The sequence below is a fragment of the Lucilia cuprina genome, chromosome 4, assembly GCF_022045245.1.
Source record: "Lucilia cuprina isolate Lc7/37 chromosome 4, ASM2204524v1, whole genome shotgun sequence".
Taxonomy (NCBI): Eukaryota; Metazoa; Arthropoda; class Insecta; order Diptera; family Calliphoridae; genus Lucilia; species Lucilia cuprina.
Window position 1 is genome coordinate 31,350,113 of NC_060952.1, and position 20,191 is coordinate 31,370,303.

General features: G+C 28.2%; 1 protein-coding gene across 3 annotated transcripts in view; it reads left to right on the forward strand.

Annotated features, from left to right (window-relative positions):
* Positions 1-5,644: 5,644 nt before the first annotated feature.
* LOC111679347 (Down syndrome cell adhesion molecule-like protein Dscam2) overlaps positions 5,645-20,191 on the forward strand; it is a 113,480-nt gene continuing 98,933 nt past the window's right edge. For all 3 annotated transcript variants that reach the window (XM_046948978.1, XM_046948980.1, XM_046948981.1), the window contains exon 1: positions 5,645-6,134. The gene's annotated coding sequence lies outside the window, so the exon portion shown is untranslated. The remainder of the gene's footprint in view (positions 6,135-20,191) is intronic.

Sequence of the window (20,191 nt, forward strand, 5' to 3'; positions counted from 1 at the left end):
AGTATGTAAATATACATACATACAAACATTGCCTGTACAATAATATACTCACATGCTGCTGCTGCTTGCTGTATGTGTGTAAATATGAATGTATAAAATTCGTAGATATTCCCTATTTATATTCTATTAATTTATCCCTAACATATGCTGGTTAAGAGTCCTTAAAATGTTAACGTCAAGTATGTAAATTATGCAAATTGGATATAAAATACACAGATGTAATGTGTGCATGAGTATGTATGTGAATATAAGAATGTGAAAACAAACAGATATCCATAACTAAACACGCACACACACACACACTCACACAGCCTTTAAAACAAACGATAATTTATATCACATTTATTTAAAAAATATCAGAAGCTTAGATGAAGTTCTATTGTAAGAGTATGTGTACATCTATATATGTATATATATGTGTACTTTTTTATGTATGTATGAAAATACATATGTACTTATTTTTGTATGTAAAACAAAGTCAGTGTGAATGGAGATAAACATCATGATGTATGACAACGACTCTTTTTATATATTTATGTGTGATTGTTTTTATATTCTTTGTAATAGTATTAGAGCATAAAAGACTTGAAAAATATACAATATAATGTTTGAAAAATTAATTTTCAATTCAATTAATATTAATCAGATTCTTTTATTTTTATTTTTTGTTTTTATAACATTTTAATTTAAAAGTATGTCTGTGCTAAAAGGATTTTAAATAATATTTAATTTAATTTAAAATTTCTATAGAATAAAACAAAATCAAATAATAAAACTAAAAATTTTAAAATCTATTGTCATAGGTCATGTCTACATATACAAAAGGTTACACACACTCATAGACTTACATACTAATACATGTAGACAATGTATGTTCTACAAGTATATTTATCTTTGATTTTTCAGATAAATTTTATTAAATTAAAGAGTATTAAGGCGCAAGCGCTAAAATTTTCTTAAGAGCTACAGTATTTCTCTTTAAATTATAAAGATTTTTTTCCATTTAGCACGTGCAATGGCAGAACTAACTATAACAACGAAAAAAAAAGCACCAAACATGAACACATGGTTAAAAAAATGAAAAAAGAAATAAAACAAAAAACAATATTATGATTTCACGTTCAATGTCGCGTAGTAGTAAAGTTTATATTTTTTTCTTCTCCATTTTCGTTTGTTCATTTTTTAAGCATGTGTTTTTTTATGAAAATATAAATGTGTGTATAAGTGAGTTTGTATTTATTTTGCAGCGACATATTGTTTGCATAATTTTTGGCGCTTAAATTATATGAATGATTTGCATATGTTCGCGGGTGTTGCTAGTCATGTGTATGTTTGTATATACATATACATACATACACATGTATATATAAATGTATATATTTGTTTATAGAAGTCATATGTTTTTTGTAATGCGTAAGTAGCTTAACGCTATAATATTATAACAGAATGGAAAGTAAAGCTAATATTTGCTATTGTTGATGGGAAGTTTTAATAGAACGATTAAAAAGTTATGTTTTTCAATTAAAATATTTATTAAAGTTTATATATACAAATGTATTTTATAAATAAATAAGTTTTAAATATTTGCACTTTTTTTATTTTTGGTCAACAAATAAATGTTATATTTCACTATCTATGTTTTATATTAAATGGAAGAGCATAACAGTATAAATACGAGTCGATCACCCTAATATGTATTCAAAATTCATAGATTAAATTATGCTTTTCAAAAGAATTAAGTTCTTCTGAATCTGAATGGAATCGAATTTATACAATACATCAGGCTTTGGAGATATCATGTCATAAAGTCCCAAAAAGTGAAAAAGGCAGAAATTAGGCCATTTAAACCTATAAATGGATTTCAGATTACATAAAAGACTTAAATAAATGTGTATTCTTGTTATTTTTTCCACTTCAAGTATTTTTAAAACCAAACCTTCTATGAAATACAGTATTCACTGAAATGTAAGTTGTTGAGTAGTACAAGTCATTGTCATGTTGTTGCTGTGTACTAATAGGTCAGACAAGAATCCAGCTCCAGCTCCATTTTAGTATCTGTGGATGTGATGTTTATTGACTTCTAAAGATGCGAAGATTATTTGAAGTGAATTTGGAATCAAATAAAAGGACATCCTTCATATGACAAGCCTGTTATAAAATCATCACTTCTTTAGGCTTTTATCGTACTTTAATGCAGTAAATTCTACGTCTTTTTCGCTTCTTTGGAATTATTTTTTTGCAGTGTACCGTTTTATCGCTTTTAATCAAATTCGTGCTGGGACCCAACAACAAAATATCTTTAATATTTCCATACATTTGCATGGACACACAGACGGACGGAATATGTCAAACCGATCCAATGAATCTCAACCGGTTGTTCTAATTTTTACTTAATTCAGAAATATTTTAACAATTCCTTAACAAAAAAGGGATTTTCTAAAGCAGAAGCTCATAATATAAATTAGTATAGGGATTTACTTCTACATTAAAGTTATTTATGCAGAGTATCATAGTGACTATTAAGTAATTTTCTAAAGCGAACTTTGTGCGGGGGTAGGAACGAATGAGGCCCGATCGTTACAGATTGTACAATATTATCGAACATATCTACGTGCTCAATAGCCTCATTCTGGGGGTACGGTTGTATTGGGGTTATGAGAAGTAATAGACCGATTTTAACCATTTTCAATAGGCTTCGTCCTTAAAACGAGTGTATGTGCTTAATTGTATCAAATTAACTTGAAAATGGAAACACAGAGAGACAAACGGACGGATGGACATAGCTAAATCGTTTCCGAATGTGATTCTGAGGCAATTACTTTATTTTAAGGTGAGTGAAGGTCTAATATTTTTGGGTATTACAACCATCAACATAATCGTATAATATCTATTGTAGTGGTGTAGGATATTAAAAGTCTTATTTTTGAAACAAAACTTTTTAGCAGCATTTGATATTATTGATTAGCAAATGAACTCAGCACACAGTCTTAATGCACATAAATTTAAAAAAAAATTTTTTAAAAATTCGGAAATGGACTAAACCAAATGTCATACTATTTATTATTCTCGTGTTTAGTATTCACGTGTTTCGCATCGATTGAAACCGAACTGCTAATTATCTTGCTGATAACTTTTGTGTGTATAAATTCCCAAAAGGGAAAGTTAACAGCTTGTTAGCCAGCAGTTAGTTATACTCTACACCACTTTTGTGGGGAGGGTATATTGGATTTGTGTTGATGTTTGTAACATACAAAAATATTCGTCTTATACCCACCTTAAAGTTAATCAATAGGCTTAGAATCGTTATCTGAGTCGATTAAGCTATGTCCGTCCGTCTGTCCTTCCATGTAAAACTTATAATCAAACTATAGGTTGCAATTTTGAAGATAATTCAATGAAATTTGGTGCATGATATTCTATTATACCAGGGAAGAAGCCTATTGAAAATGGTTTACATCGGTTCATTAGTTATCTAGCCCCCATATAACTGAACCCCCGAATAGGGTTTGTAAACATTGTTATAAAACTACAGTTCGCAATTTTAGAGATAATTTGGATGAAATTTGACACACGATCTCCTATGGTACTGTAGATAAAAATGGTGAACATCGTCCCATTTTTTACCTAGCTTCATTAGTGAATATGACTATTGCACGGTGTAATAATCACATATTATACTTAAACAGAATTTTTAATTTTGCAAAATCAAACTAATTTTCAATAAAATACTATTATAAAACATTTATTCGATTACCTTATATAAATTGCATACATAATATTTTATGTAATTTACAAGTTACGTTCTTATCAATCATACTCAAAGCAATTGAATATTTAATAAACATATTAAAAATTAAATTCGTGTACTTTAACAAGTTGAAGTACACAACATGTAAATGTGATTTTTAATAAAGAATAAATAATTTAAATATGATTATGATAACAACGACCTACATTAACATACTTTTTAGCATATAAATACAAACTTACGCACACTGTGTTGTTGCGGAATCCTTACCCTTTCTCTCTCGCTTTCTCGCACTCTCAAGGATATTTTCAACCACAATAAAGTATACAGATAAAGGCACACAACAAACAAACATGTCGAGCAGAATAGTAATCATGACGAAACCTCTGAATAATAAAAACAATAAAAAAACTGAATTTCATTCATACGCAACAATGTTCAAACAAAAAAAAAAAAAAGAGTACAGATAAAACACACGTTGTTTGTACGACGTACAAACACACATAACGTAACGTGTTGTGTTTTGTTTTGTATAAAAATGTTTACATTTACATGTATACGTAAAATAAAAATATTACTAAATTAAGAGAGTATTTTGGTTTTATTTAACAAAGAGTTTTTCTCCATTTGGAGAGCATTTGAAATGTTTTTAAAGAGAATTTTTATCTATAAGAAACCTCATTGCATTAGAAATTCACATACGTTGGCAGGATATAAACATTTGAACAGTTAGTATAAGCCGGTTGTTTTAGTGTTTTTCTGTCGACAGAGCAGCTGCTAAAAGAAGATGATACTGGTTGTTATAATAAAGGCAGGCAGATATTTTAGAATTCAGTCTTAGCCGGCATTTTACAGCGTTTGGACGTGTTTACGGATATTTATTTAAAAACGAACAAAGAGTAGAAAAGGAAATAGTTTGGTGACTGTGTGTTTAGAATACATTCACATACATATATATAAGGACTTGTTGTACAGTGATAGATTAAAGGCTGATAATATGTGTCGGTGTGTGATGCTGCAGGGACAGCAATGTTATCAGTTATAGTTGGAGTTTGAGTAGCAATAGTTGCTGGTTGCTGTAAAAGGCCATTAGAGCTGTATTGTGACAGTAGTAGTCAGTTTTTGTGGTAGTAGGAGGCAAGGACGAGAGATAATCAATTCTATATGTGATAGTAAGTTTATAGTACAGATGTGTAAAGAAGAAAATTTCACTCACATTACCATTGCCATTATAAATAATTGAATATGTATTAGTATATATGTATATTCATATATGTGTGTAAGTGTTTGTGGACAAAGCATATGTAGGGGTTAATGTGCCTAAATGTATGCTACAACATATCATTTGTTATTTGAACTTTGAACACTAAACATCTCGGTAATAGTTACGCATCTAAATTTCAACCAAAGAAAAAAAGTAAATAATATAATAAAATAAAACTATAAAGGATTAGAATGGTCGTTGTGTTTGTTCGTTCCGTCGGTCGTTTGGTCGGTTTACTTTAGTTTCATTAGTATGCTAAAATGTTTTTTTTTCTGAAAAAAGCTCTTATTTGTTTAAGCCTATAAGTAGGCAATAAAAACTAGAGAAAGCAAACCTTTTTTGCTTGGTTTTACTTATTAATGCAGAAAGTGTGAAAGAAGAACCTAAGCATTTGTGTACGTACGGTCGTTAAAGTGAAAGAAAAGAAAATTGAAAAAAGGTTTTTAAGATGCTCGTCCAACTTTGAATGACCGAGAAAAATAAATAAATGAAATTGAAAGTCGCCCTTAAAATAGGCAAGAAAAAAATTTACATTTATAATGTAATCCAAAAGTGTAAAATGTAAATGTTAGAGAAAAAATAATAAGAAAAAAAAAAAACTTAAAAAGCAATAAAATGCTAAAACTTGAAGAAAATTTCGAAAAATATATTGAAAATGTAAATGGTGTGAAAATGTTTGAAATCAATCAAATGTAAAGAATACAAGAAAAAATTTAAGCATACTTTAAAATGTAAAACAAATAAAATAAAAAAGATTCCTTCTTTAAATGTCCTTCGTGTCAGTTTGAAAAAAATAAATAAATAAAAAGAAATCTTCACGTAAATTAAATGCTATAAAAAAATGTTAATTTTCTTTTGAAGTAAACAAAAAAATAAATAAATAAAAAATGTAAAGAAAATGAAGTGTAAAAGTTTGACATAAAAAAATCTCCTAGACTTTTGTGTGAAAATTTATGGTGTGGAAAAAAGTGCACAGCAAAATTTTTTTTTTTTGAATAAAAAATAGAAAAAATTCAATTTTCTTTATACATACAATTCTATTAACTGAAAGTTTTTTTTTGTTAGTTTTTGTGTGTATTTTTTTCTTGTGCTACTGAATGCTGTCTACAGTAAAAAAATCAAGTAAGTAAGTCTATAGCGATTATCTAGCTACCATAAAATGTCCTTAGCTTAACTTTCAACTGCAAACTACATGAACCTTATGTTCGCTCTCATATGAACTAAAAAAAAATAAATTGTAATAAAATTCTGCATTTACGTACCAACATACATACGTTTGAGTACAACTATCTAGGAAGAAATAAAACCTGTTAAAATATACGACAATGCAATATGTATAATTTATTACATTTGGCGTATGGTTTTGTTATATAGAAAAATGGTATTATTTTTTTCTTGCCACTTTGGAATAATAACTCGTTTATAGGAAAATACAATTTTTTTTATAAAATATTTCTGTATTAAAAAAAGATTTAATGCAAATATTTTACATTGAAAAATTATATAATGAACTGTAGTTTTTTAATTTTTAGGTTTTCAGTAACATACACAGGGCGTATGATTATTTTAAATAAAAATTAGTTATTACTTATACGCCCCTCTCATTTGCGTAGTTTTAGAAAAATAATTGTTAAATTCGCAATTAAGCATAGTACTGTATAGCAACAGTGATTGTAAACAGTTCTTTGTAGAAAATCATAAGTTTATGTTCTCAACAAACAATCAAAACATAACAATTTCAAAATATATAAATAAACCAAATTAATTTAAAAGTAATAAATAAATTTTCAGAAATTGTTCTTAAAACAACTAGTTGTAGAACGAGTGCAAATATAACTACTTTAGATTCTTAAATAACAACCATAGAACTAGCGGTGCCACCATTACGTCTGAAACCTATTCCTCGGAATATTGCATTGGTTCTAAAATTCTTCTAAACAGTTTTTAATTAACTAGTTCTTTGACACAAGTTATGGAATACATACTAGTTTGGAAACAACTTCTTGGAATCAGTTTAAGAAAATGTTAAAAAATTAAAAGTTCTTATATTAATTTTTAATGCAGTAGAAAGTGCAATCATTTGTAAATTTCTGCATACAATAGAATTAGAAGGATTTAAAAAGATCCCTCATTAAATAGTACCGGAAGAATGGAAATTAGCTGTTGGTTTTGTATATCCTGCACAAAAAATAATTAAACATATTATTGGTGCAGCATAATGATAAAATTTTTACAATAAATAATAAGTTCACAACGATTTTGCTCACGACATAAAACTTATGTTGGCAATCTTAGTACAAAAAAAAAATATATTAGAAAAAACTATTCATAAAGAAAGTAAATGCTAAAAAAGTTTTTTACAGGTCTTCCTCACAACTCTGTAACAATGGATTCCTGTCACAAAAAAAAAAAAAAAATAAAAATTACTAAAAATCAGATCAAAAATAAAGAAATCTGATAAAGAGTAGGTTAATGAAGACGTAAATTAAATATTATAATTATTTTTCTTAGTTGATTGTTAGGTTCCCAAAATAGGTACAAGCACCCAAAAATCCTTTTTTAGTTTCAAATATTTTTCTATCTGTACTGAAGAAAGATGTTTATTAAAAACCATTTTATCTCAATATTTTGACTTATAGGAAAAAATATAAAAATTTGTTACATAACAACCTAAAGCTAAAGTTTACTAAAGTTTTCCTAGAACTTGTTCCGAAGTTGACAATTTCGAACAAAAATCATTGATTTAAGAACTAGTTCCAGAATACTTTCTTTAGAATCAGTAGAATGAAAACAGGCTTGATTATCATGCATTCTGGAACTAATTGTGGAACTAATACAATTTTTTGTATTGCTAAAGAGCTGTCTGTGATTCTGTGTTACCACTCTGTCATTTTTTATGCCAAAAACGATTGAATTTTGTATTTGTATGCTGAAAAATACAATTATAAACAAAAAAATTCTTACGATAATCGAAAAACATTGTTGTCGTATAAGAAGTTGTATAGAGCTTTTGAATAAAAAACACCAACAACATATTTACGATTATGCGACAATATTGATTGTGAATTGAACAAAATAGAAATTATATAGCACTAAAAACAATTTCACACAAATCAATTTCGTATAAATTTTTAATTAATTGATTTATTTGAGCCAAATAAACCTCTTGTACCAAATTTCATAAAAATATCTTAAAAAATGAGGCCTGTAGCGTGCGCTCAAGTTTTACTTAGACACACAGATAGACGGACGGACAAACGGACGGGATTTAGGACCAATACTTTTTGGTGTTACAAACATTAACAAAATTTTTTTATAGAGTTTTAAATAATAAGACAATTTAATATAAAAGTAAAATATCCCAATTAACGATCTAGTGTAAGAATAAAATATGGGGCACTGACAAAAATATTGTACCAAAATTTGTTTTTGAAACCGTTGATAAATTGTTATGAATAAGGTTCTTGAAATACAATTTTTATTAGTTCAACATTTTGGAATACAAACTGAAAGCTCAAAAAATAAAACCAATCATAAAAGTAAAAAAATAATAATAAAAAATTTAAAATTATAACAAATTAGTAAAAGTATCTCAGATAGAGATAAAAACGAAAAAAATTTACAATTGCAAAAAATACACCAGATCGTGAATTGGGTTAATATAATATAGTTTTACACTAACAATTAAATGAACGAATTATATAAACAAATTTAATATGATATTGATCATACATTATTGCAGCAATTTACGGTTGTTACCAACATATCACATATGTCGTGTAAAATTTATATAAAAGAAAAAACTTTAAATAAATGTTTGTTACTCGTTTATTTAGTGCATTATTTAGTATGTGAATTAGGGTTGTTTCATTTGTATAAAGGATACATAAGGTACTATAGTTTCTACTCAAAATTAAATTACAGGAGATTTTAAGATACCATTTTCAAAAATCTTTGTACTAGGGTAAATATTTTTTAAGCTGCGTCAAAGTATAAAAATGTCCTTCTAAGGAATTTAAAATTTTCTTCATATTACTTGCATAGAAATGTTACGAAATGTTTCCATTACGTTAAAGAAATTACGCAAAGTTCTTTTAGCAGAAATTTAATCTTTTGGTTGAGGGAAATTCGCACTAAACGAAAATTAATTTTAATTTATTTATAAATGTTCTCTTTTCTACATTTGAAGTTGCCATGCCATTCACACTTTTTATAAACAGAAATCGTTTGTTTAATATTTTTTGTGAATTCCGAGGAAGAAGAAGGGGACATAAACAAATAATAATGAAATGCCTACAAATCCGAAGCCGCAATTCATTTAATTTGAATTTTCTCTGGAGACAAGAAAAAGATTTTTTGTAATCATCGGATCTCTTTTGGCCCTTAACTCTTTCACGTATACTGGATACCGGTGTCCCATGATTTTTTTTATTTTTTCCGATTTTGAGTTCACAGCTACAGTAAATGATTATTTCCAAAGAAAGTTTAGTTATTTTTTAGAATTTGATGTCACTACATGCTAAAAAGGATACTATCTAGCGATATCCTTCGAAAACCTTTTTCCAACTTTTCATCAAAAATGATCAATATATGTCAAAATAAAGTGTGTTTTGAAGTCATATCCATATAACTATGGATACAATTGTTATAGTGATTTTCTTATACTTTGACAACGGATGTTTTTGAAAAATTAAAAACACTTTTGTGTAGATTTTAAATTATTTAACTAAAAAATTCTTAGTTTTTTAATTTCAAATAATGTTATTTAATTCAAATAATGTTATTTAAATTCAAATAATGATGTATATACATACATCATATACAAAGAAATACATCAAGGCCTATATCGGGACTCTTGTGCAAGGGCCACAAGTGGGAATCAAACCCCCCATCACTGGTTGTTCAGACTTGAATGTTGAGTGCTTAACGTGAAAACCTGCGTTGACGGCCTTATTTCACGGTGGTCATTTTCATCCACTGAATCCTTTAATGAAGAACTCAGGTGGCAATTTTTGTACATGGATGTGCCGGTCCATGTACAAGCACTTTGCAGAAGTACTCGAGCTATCTAATCTTTTGCCATAGTAACCCCGTTGCGGAATGACTGGCAGCATAGGATTAAGCCTAATGCACATCCCGACAAGGAAAAAACAATCACTGGTCTAAAGTCAGTAGGAGGGGAGACGAACCCTAACATAAGGTGAAATCGATCTTCCGGATATACCGGAAGATGGCCACCCTTATAATGCCATGAAAGATTGATTTATTTTAAATTCAATCGCCATCATCTAATGACCCATTCCAGTGCGTTCCTTATCCTCTTTAAGCCCGCGAAACGACACTACTGAGATGACTCCGATGTTTTGGAAACAGCACCTAGAGACATATTTGGTAGTCCGAAATACCGAAAAATGGATCAGAATCCCTCTTTTATGAATCGATCTATGTGACAAAGGAAATAGGAATTTACAAAGTCAATAAATTCCAATAATTAGACGCGTAGCATGTATCAATATATCCTGTTGAGATAGCAACAGCACCGAAGAACTTCCCCGAAGCGTAAAATGCATACTAAATCAGTACTAGTCTCCAATATATGAAGACTTTCCCGACATGTCCTCCAGGCAACTGGCCACCCGTAGTACCAGATTATCTGGTGTACTGGTTAAACCCCATGTCAAGTCTTTCTAAAGCGAAGCCAGGAATACATTTGACAACACTAGTTTATACTTCCGGCTGACTAGAGGTATTGGTAACACCTCTGTTCCCCGGGATTGCAATAACACCAAGGTGGAGATTTCGCCAAGGTAACATGCCGCGGGGGAGGGGGAGGCGAATTTGTTGCCCAGACTAGAGAACCAAGCATTTATTAATCCAATTTAACAATATGTTAGAACGAACTAAATTTAAATTTCCTAGTCATCAGCATATTACATTAAAGGACACCCTAATGTACGTATGTATATATCCTTTTGTATTTGTGTAAATTTATAACTGATTGTGTATGTGCAATCGTGTCTGAATCTATGATAATGTGTGACCTGTATGACAACTCTATTGGCTTTAGAATTTGCGACACTTTTTACTTCCTTTTTTATTGTATGTTTCTTTTTTCTATACATTTTATTTTTCCCTTTGTAGACACACATATTTAAATACAAACAAATCTGTATTAGGGTTTAAATGCAGTTTTCTATTTCCAGTCATGCTTTATGATTTTTTTTTTTACGATTGTAATACATATTTGAGTTAAAGTTTTTATTCTCGTGCATTTGATATACATATATAAATATGTATTGTTAAATTCATCTAGAGCTAGAGACAAATTGTTTTGGCATTTAGCCAAAATATTATTATAGTGGTATCACAGCCAAAACTCAAAAAGTAGGCTTATTCAGCAGGAGTTAGTATGTATGTGAATGTGGCCTTGTATTGGAATATAGAGATACATACTAGGTTTATATAGCTAGATATAACGCTTTTTTGCATTCGTTTTGTATAATTTTTTGTTTTGTTCTAATCTTATGTTGGCATTTTGTATATGTGTCTATGTGGCCAACAATAACGAGGTAATCATTTAAAATGATTTGTTTTATTTTTTTTATGTTCGACAGTTAAAAAAAATTTAAATATTTTATTTATACTTTTTTGTATTGTTATTATAAAACTTTATTATGAAAAAGTGTGTGTGTTTTTTCTGCTGGTATTTGTTTTAAAATATGGTACTAACTGGTATAACTATTAGTATATCTTTGCAATGGTGTCAAAAAGTTGGTTGTGTAAATATTAAAAATAACTCAACAGAATTATTTTGTTTTTATAGTAACACAAAAATAAAAATATAATCAAAGATGAGAAAAAAAATTGTAATACTATTAAGAAAGTATTGTTGGTAAAGTTGAATTATATGATGGCACACAGTGGAATATAAAAGTAGTAAGAAAGTATATTGAATTTTTACCGGTTTATTCCGAATTAATAAAATTTTTTTTTGATAAAAAACACGATTTACTTAAAGGGTCAAAGGATTTTTCTTCGATTATTGTTTCTTATAAATATTATGGGCCATAATCGGGTTTTGTGGAGGCTGTATGAAATAATGGAACAATTTTTATTATTTAAAAAAATACATATCATAAAAGTATCTTACATGGACACTCAGACGGAATCAGAAAATGATTGTAAGTTGATTAGTGTACTATTAAGTATAGAATTATCGAAAATTTATAATTCGGTTCGACCATAGTGGTGTAAGTGTATAAAAACATAAGTAATAAAGCATTTAAAATTATGTTTACACTAATCACTTATATACAGTGATTTTCCATTTTGGAAAAAGTATTATGCTGATGCTTGTAATGCAGAAAAATACTACTCATGCATCCACAATAATGTATAAAAATTTCGACAAATTCTGTCCATAAGAACTAGTGTAGAAATGAACCGAAAGGAATTTCATCTGCATATTTCTAATGCACATATAATGTGGTTGCTGACAATAATAACCGTACACTGGATACTTAGCATACATACAAGCCGCCTTGTGCTGCCATTCAATGAATGCTGTCACAAAAATAGGGGAAACAGAAGAAACAATTTTCTATTTTGTCAGCGAATAGACTGTCTGCTCTTGCCATCAACAGAGTTCTTGTCAATTAGTTTTTATACAACATTGGTGAGAATACTTTAGACCCTAACAATAGATAGATAGATAGATAGATAGATAGATAGATAGATAGATAGATAGATAGATAGATAGATAGATAGATAGATAGATAGATAGATAGATAGATAGATAGATAGATTGATAGATAGATAGATAGATAGATAGATAGATAGATAGATAGATAGATAGATAGATAGATAGATAGAGAGATAGATAGATAGATAGATAGATAGATAGATATATAGATAGATAGATAGATAGATAGATAGATAGATAGATAGATAGATAGATAGATAGATAGATAGATGGATAGATAGATAAATAGATAGATAGATATATAGATATATAGATATAGATAGATAGATAGATAGATAGATAGATAGATAGATAGATAGATAGATAGATAGATAGATAGATAGATAGATAGATAGTTAGATATATAATACGCTATAGAGAAAAATAATAAATTAATGCGTTATTAATAACGACCTCTCATTATGAAGTAATGTATGAAATAACTAACTTACTTAGAGCACTCGTTAGCAAAATTTGAAAACAAGTTACTGGGAATGTAACAAACATAACATAAAAATTATATTTTGTTCTGAAATTAATCTATTATAGTGTTAAATACATTATCTTTAAATATTGCTTTTATATCTTAATTAATTTTGACTGCGAAGAGAGATAATTCCCAATTTTACATATTTTTTATGACAAAATATTTACTATCATAAAATAACGAATTTAATACTTTTTATTTTCCTAATAAATATCAAGAAATTATTTAAGTAAAATTTTATTTAAAAATTTTATTACTATTTACCATATTTTTCTACTGCTTTAGGTTTAATATATCATAAACTTTACTATCTTGTTTAATAAATATAATAAAAAACTAAATTTAATTTAATTTCTTTAAAAATTTATTCGAATTTTTTAAATACTAATTTCCAGTTTTAAAAATGCCCCACAAATAAATAAAAATGTTGATATTTCTTTTTATGGGCTTTAATGCAACATCATTAACAACTATTACCAATGTTATGGAAAGGAATTAAAATTGAAGAAAAAAAGTTAAATAAACACAATCATGATGATGAAATTCGCGTCTAGATGTTTTGTTACTACCGATGTTGCTGTTATTACTGCTTTTCTGTTCTTTAATATAGCTTATATAATATTCACTACAACAATAACAACAACAATAACAATTGTATGCTCGAGCTTAACTTCCGGTCTTTTTTCATCAGACATTGTTCTCGTGCCATAAACAAAATTTTCTAAAGAAATTCGCAGACAATGTTGTATTGAAAATTATTAGGGATCCTTGTTTAGCTGCTTTAACAGTAGCGACAACACCAACAACAACAACAAGGGGAGAAAAAGAGTCTTGTTATACGAGTTTTTCGGTATTACCGCTATTAACAATAAACATAACGGTACGATGAATAAACAAAAAGTGAAAAAAAAACACACCTACACACCCACAACAACAGTGAAATAAAAATAAGAATAATAATGAAATAGCCGTTAAGCTTCATTGGGCATTGTTAAGCTGAATATGTATACTAAATGACATTTAATCAAAGGCATCTGGTTTTCGTTTTGTAATTGTTTATTTTCATAATTTTATTTATATTTACATACCATAATAAGTAATATAAGGATGTCTCTATCAGTTCAACAATCTATTCACCATCGTGCAACATGACATAATGATCACAGTCTATTCGGAGAAAAAAGGGAATCTTATATAGTCTCTTACTCTATCCGAGGATTTGGATTATGCGGGTGATATTTGACCGCTGTCTTAAAAATTTTCCAACATGCAGTCGAAATTAAAGAATTTGGAAAGATCTTCACGCAATGTTAATGCTTAGACAAATATAATGAAAACTATGTAGAAGGCTTTAAGAGCTTAAACGTGTTTACACAATTTGTATAAAATAATAAAAAAATAAGATGGAAACTGCTGTTTAAATTTTTTTGTATGTATTGCGACCTGTAGTTTGATTACAAAGTTAACATGGACGGACGGACATAGCTAAATGTATTCAGGAAATGGTTCTGAGCCGATTGGTATACTTTATACTTACCCACTAAAGTGGTGTACGTATAAAAATGAAGAGGCATATTTTCTTTCAGTGTGTGATGGTCTAATCCGCAGCATGTGATGGATTAGACGATCCCATCCGTACTCTTCTACACAAAATTTTGATAGATCATATAACTTGTGAGCTCGTGTGAAGCCGGCTTTATGTACATTATGACTACAATTAGTATAGAAAAGCTCTGACGCAAAAAGACTAAAAAAATTCTGGCCCAACAACACAGATCTCTGGAATCTTACAAAAACAGTGAAATCAACACAAAAACAGCTAAGGCATATAAAATCGAAGTATATAGTTCCAGGACCTGGATGCTTCCAGTACTCTAAGATTATTCCGTGGACAAAAGAAAATCATGTAAAAACTGTTAATGAATTATCTTTAAAATAGCGACCTGTAGTTTAATTACCAGACAGTCAGACGGACGGCTAAATCGACTCAGAAAATGATTCTAAGTGATTGGTAAACTTTAAGATGTTAAGAAGTTATATGTTATATCTAAATACGCACTTGGAACGATCATGTCAAGTTGTATTATTTGTATATTTATTTTCAAACAATTATTTCAAACGAAAAGTTAATTTAAGTTGTATTCATATTTTGAAATTTTTAAAAAAAAAACCTTCACCTCTATTATAATCTTTCACACTGTTCTTCCATAATATTTTTGCAATTATTATAAAGCGCCTGTTAAAATATGTTGTTGATAGTAGAAATGAATAAAAGCGTTAAAATATTTGCTATTAAACTTACCGTCACCTTCATGTCCGTCATTACTTTCCCTCGTATTGTTGGTTTCTATTGTTTTCATAAAAATAAAGGAAGCATGAATGATGATATTGCTGCTGCTGCTGTTGCTGCCACAGATGATGATGACGATGCTGACTTGCGAAGATGACGTTGATATTTGTTTGAAAAGGGTTGCAGTATACGAACAAAAAAAACATTTCTTTTTAAAACTTGTTTGACTTAATGTCACCTTTTTATGTGATTTTTTCGTTTGCAGCTTTGAGTGTTTGTATGTGTATGTATGTGTTTTATTAAAAGGATTTCTTTTCTTAGTCCTTTTGTTGTTCTTTGAATCTTTTGTTACACAAAACTCAGATTCTTAGTTCTGTTTTTATTGTGTCGATTTTAATAAATAACTGCAATTTTAGATGAATAAACAAACATACATATGTATACATATGTATGTGGGTATATGGTTGTGTATTGTAGAATACATTGTACATATGTATGTGTGTTTGTTTATTGAGTATGAGTTTTACTTGATGTTCTTGATGCCCTGGTTATTGTTTCAATTTTGTACAACTACAAATGTTGTGTTGTTTTGTGTTCCCTTGAAGAGGTGCTATTTTTTCTTGTTTTCTATACACTTCTGAAGTGGGTGACAAAATCAGGAAACTCTTTAAAATGTTTTCCAAAGGTGTTGTACAAATATTATTTCAATCTTAGATGTACAATATAATGACTTTATAAATTTTTAATGCATATTTGAACGTCCTCGAATGACAGAGGTTTTCCCTAAACTGAAATGAAACATTAATGAAAAGTTTTTTAGATTTCTTTGAAATTATACACAAAAATGTTTATGTAAAGTTAAAGGTACTGACTGGAAAATGAGCTTAATTTAAAAAGATAAATGTTTTGTTTTTGCTTTAGTGCATTATAAACTACTTTTCTTAAGGTACTTTAACATCTATCAAATATTTGATGAACATTTAGTGATCCCTAAATAAATGACATTTTAATTTCGAAAAAAAAAACGCTTTAGATAAAGAAAATATCTGCAAAAAATTTTAGTTTTTTTTTAATGAAATATTTGATATGTTTGAACGTTAGTACTTTTAAAAGTACTATGATAGTTTTCAAAATTAGAGTATAATGTGATCACAAGCAGTTGGAAGATTTAAAAATATTTCTTAAACATGTAATTATTACAATTGAAAGTTTCTAAAAATGATACATAACTACTAAGCAAAAATTAGTCGAAACTGATTAGAAAAAGGGCTCATAAAAGACTCCTTTAGAAGAGTATATAAAAGTTAAGTTAATGTCATTTCTTTTATAATATTGAATGTATAAGTATTAAAGTTTGTGTAATATAAAATAGAATTTCTGTAAAGGAAATTTAATATAATTATAATAAATGTTTATCTTCTTCTTATTTTAGTGAGCAAAGGAGCAAGTTTCAACAATTTTTACATTTAGTGCTTAATATGAGATCAATTTGAAAAAAAAAAAATAACAAAATGTAGAGCAATCACAAATAGATAATCCAGTGGTTCGAAATGTTTTCAAATTAATTTTGTAATTTTTTTCGCACAAACGGAAGTTCTAGAACTATTTTTTGCATTATTGTATTTATCAAAAATTACCCAAAAAAGGACATAAACTTGATTCTAAAATTACTCAAAAAGGACCAGTAAATTGACTGAATAATAACTTAAAAAAGTGTCAGAAGTGATCAGAATTGAGTCTCATAAAACACTATTTTAGTATAGTCACAAATAGGATAAATTTTTTCCCGATGAAAGTATCGCGGAAAAAGTACAATTTTCTGCCGAATACTGTATTATTTAAGAACTAAAAATGAGTACATATATGATCATTTAGTGTTCGAAATAAAGTTATTTATTTTTGTAATATTTTATTTGTCTGCAACAGACATACAAAGACTAAAAAAGATCGGATGAAAGTATCGTGGAAAGGGTATCATTTTCTCCCATTTAATGTATCATTTAAGAGCTAAATATAAGAGCATATATAATCATCGAGTTTTTTGAAAAACAATTGTTTTTTTGTATTATTGTGTTTGAGAATTTTTCTGAGATAAGACTCAAAAAAACTAAAATATGATTCGAAAATCACTCTAAAACAACCAGTTAATTGATTTAATTAAAAAAAGACTTAGAACTGATTAAAAAATACTCTTTACTAATACTCTTTTAGAAGAGTCACAAATAGGGTACCATTTTCTTAAGATAAAAGTATCATTTATGACCAGGAAATGAGGTCATATATGATAATTTTAAAAAAATAGTTTCCGATCTTTTCAAAACGAGTCTCAAAAATTCCGTAATTAAAAATTTTGGTAAAGTATTTCTGGTAAGCAAAAAGGCTTTCATGGCATTATAAGAAGCACACAAATTCAGAATAAAAAAAGTAGAAAAAAATTATCAAACCAAATGTAAATTTTTCAAACATTTTGCTGTAAAATATTAAAATTCGATAAAATGCGAAAATAATATGCTTATGCAGTAAAAATCGTTTTCTAGGCAGAATGTTTCAAAAAATGGGATTTTTCGAAAAAATGTCATCTTGTACTGAGAAAAGTATTTTCAATCGCTAAAACCTAACTCCGACAGATATTTGACCAATAGACTTTATAATTTGTGTTTGGTACAAATTTTTATGTTGTATCACTTGATACGAAATTGCTTTAATTTTAAAAATTTTATAATTTTATTGTAATTTTAAAATTTTTTAAAAATGTTAATGCTCATTTTACAATATATTTTAGGACCTCGTAAGAAAAAGGATCAAAATCTACGATTTCTCATAGCATCCATACAAATGTACCCTCCGGTATAATGCGAAAAAATATTCAAACACTCACAAGTTCTTTGTTTATGAAGCAAATGCCAAAAAAATTTGCATGAACCTGTTTTGTTTACCTCTGAAATTGAATTTTGAATTATGGCAGATATTGTGACTATAAAATAATTCTACAGTAATATTATTCGACTTAAAAATGTTTAATAAGTACACACCATAATAAAACAATAAAAGGTAGAATCACTACAAAATAAGTTCTCAATTATACATGCCTTCAATTGTCAGACTCATAGTAAAACAAAAAATAAAAGTACAATTGAAATAAAACATCAAACATTAAAACTAAATTGAGAAATAATTTAAATTTAATTTAAAAAAATATAAGAAACATGCGTGTTAAATGTTGTTTGTGTAAATGTTCATTTGAACAGAATCTCGTAAGATTTATAAAATGTCCCGAAAATAAAATTAGAGAATGGAGTGAAGCTTGCGGTGTTGAGCTGAAGAAACACTCCCGGATTTGCATGCATCATTTCAACGACTCCGATTATATTGAACTGCATCAAGCCACAAAACGTGCACGTCTAATGCCAAATGCGACACCTTCTTTTTATTTTTCTATTATTTGACATAAGAAGGCATATAATTTTAAACTCTCCCTAGTGATTCTACCTTCTTATGGTTGTATCATGTGTACTCATGATAAGTATCATGTAAGCAAAAATCTCATGTATGTAAGGTCTCCTTAAAAAAATTACTTAAACGCTCATTATTGGATCGGTCAGTAATTGACACTACCTCCCATCAGAAAAATACCTTAACGTCCATTACTGGCTTAAAAATACAAATATTGCGATGAAATTCTAATTCAACTCAGTAAGTTCTTTGCAAGGAACAGAAAATTACTTTAACGCTTATTACTGGCCTAAAAACATATAAACATGACATATAGGAACCAAAATTGTTTTACAAAATGTAACGAGGATTGGTCTATAATTGACCTTTGTTAATAAAAACGATTTGTCTTTTAAAATTTATATTTTTATACTCGGAAGAGCACTATTAATAGTTAAACCCTCATTAATGGACCTCGTTTAACTATTTCCCTGATGTTTTTATTATTATCGATATATGATAATAAAATATTCATAAATATCAAAGTTTATTTATATGGCAACGATTTGATGGTGGGTATATAAAATTCAGCATAACCGAATATAACACTCTTACTTATTTAAATTTCAAGAGCATATCTTGAGTTTTTTACTGGAATACAATACTGGTTTTAGAAAATATTTTTGGTTTATTTTAGCTGATTATAATTGACCTATTTCACTCTTACATTAAAGTACATTACTATACCTTTGCTAATTAACCAGTATATTGTAATCACAAGTCAACTTCATTGATATTGTAATAGTCACAAATAAATTGACTTTTTCTAAAATCGATTAAATTTCTCTCTTCTTTTTGATAAACCAAAAGGTTTAAACAAAACTAACTCATTTTTCCTGACCTCCTGTATTTTGGTCATAAACACTTAACCAAGTAACCATTTAAATTCATAACAATTGTGGCTGTGGGGACTAAACCATTTAACCTTTTTTCCTTTTTTTTTGCTTTTCACTCTTTTTTTAACGTTTTTCATTATTATTTTTACATTTTATTGAAATAAATACATTTTGTATTTGTTACACAGCACCAGTTTATATACAATTCTATTTGGCTACATACAACAAAATACAATTGGAAAAAAATGGTGTTAACGAAAAAAGGTGACGACCATTAAAACGATTCAACAACTCAACTCAAAAGAAAAATTATTATTATTATTATTGTTATTG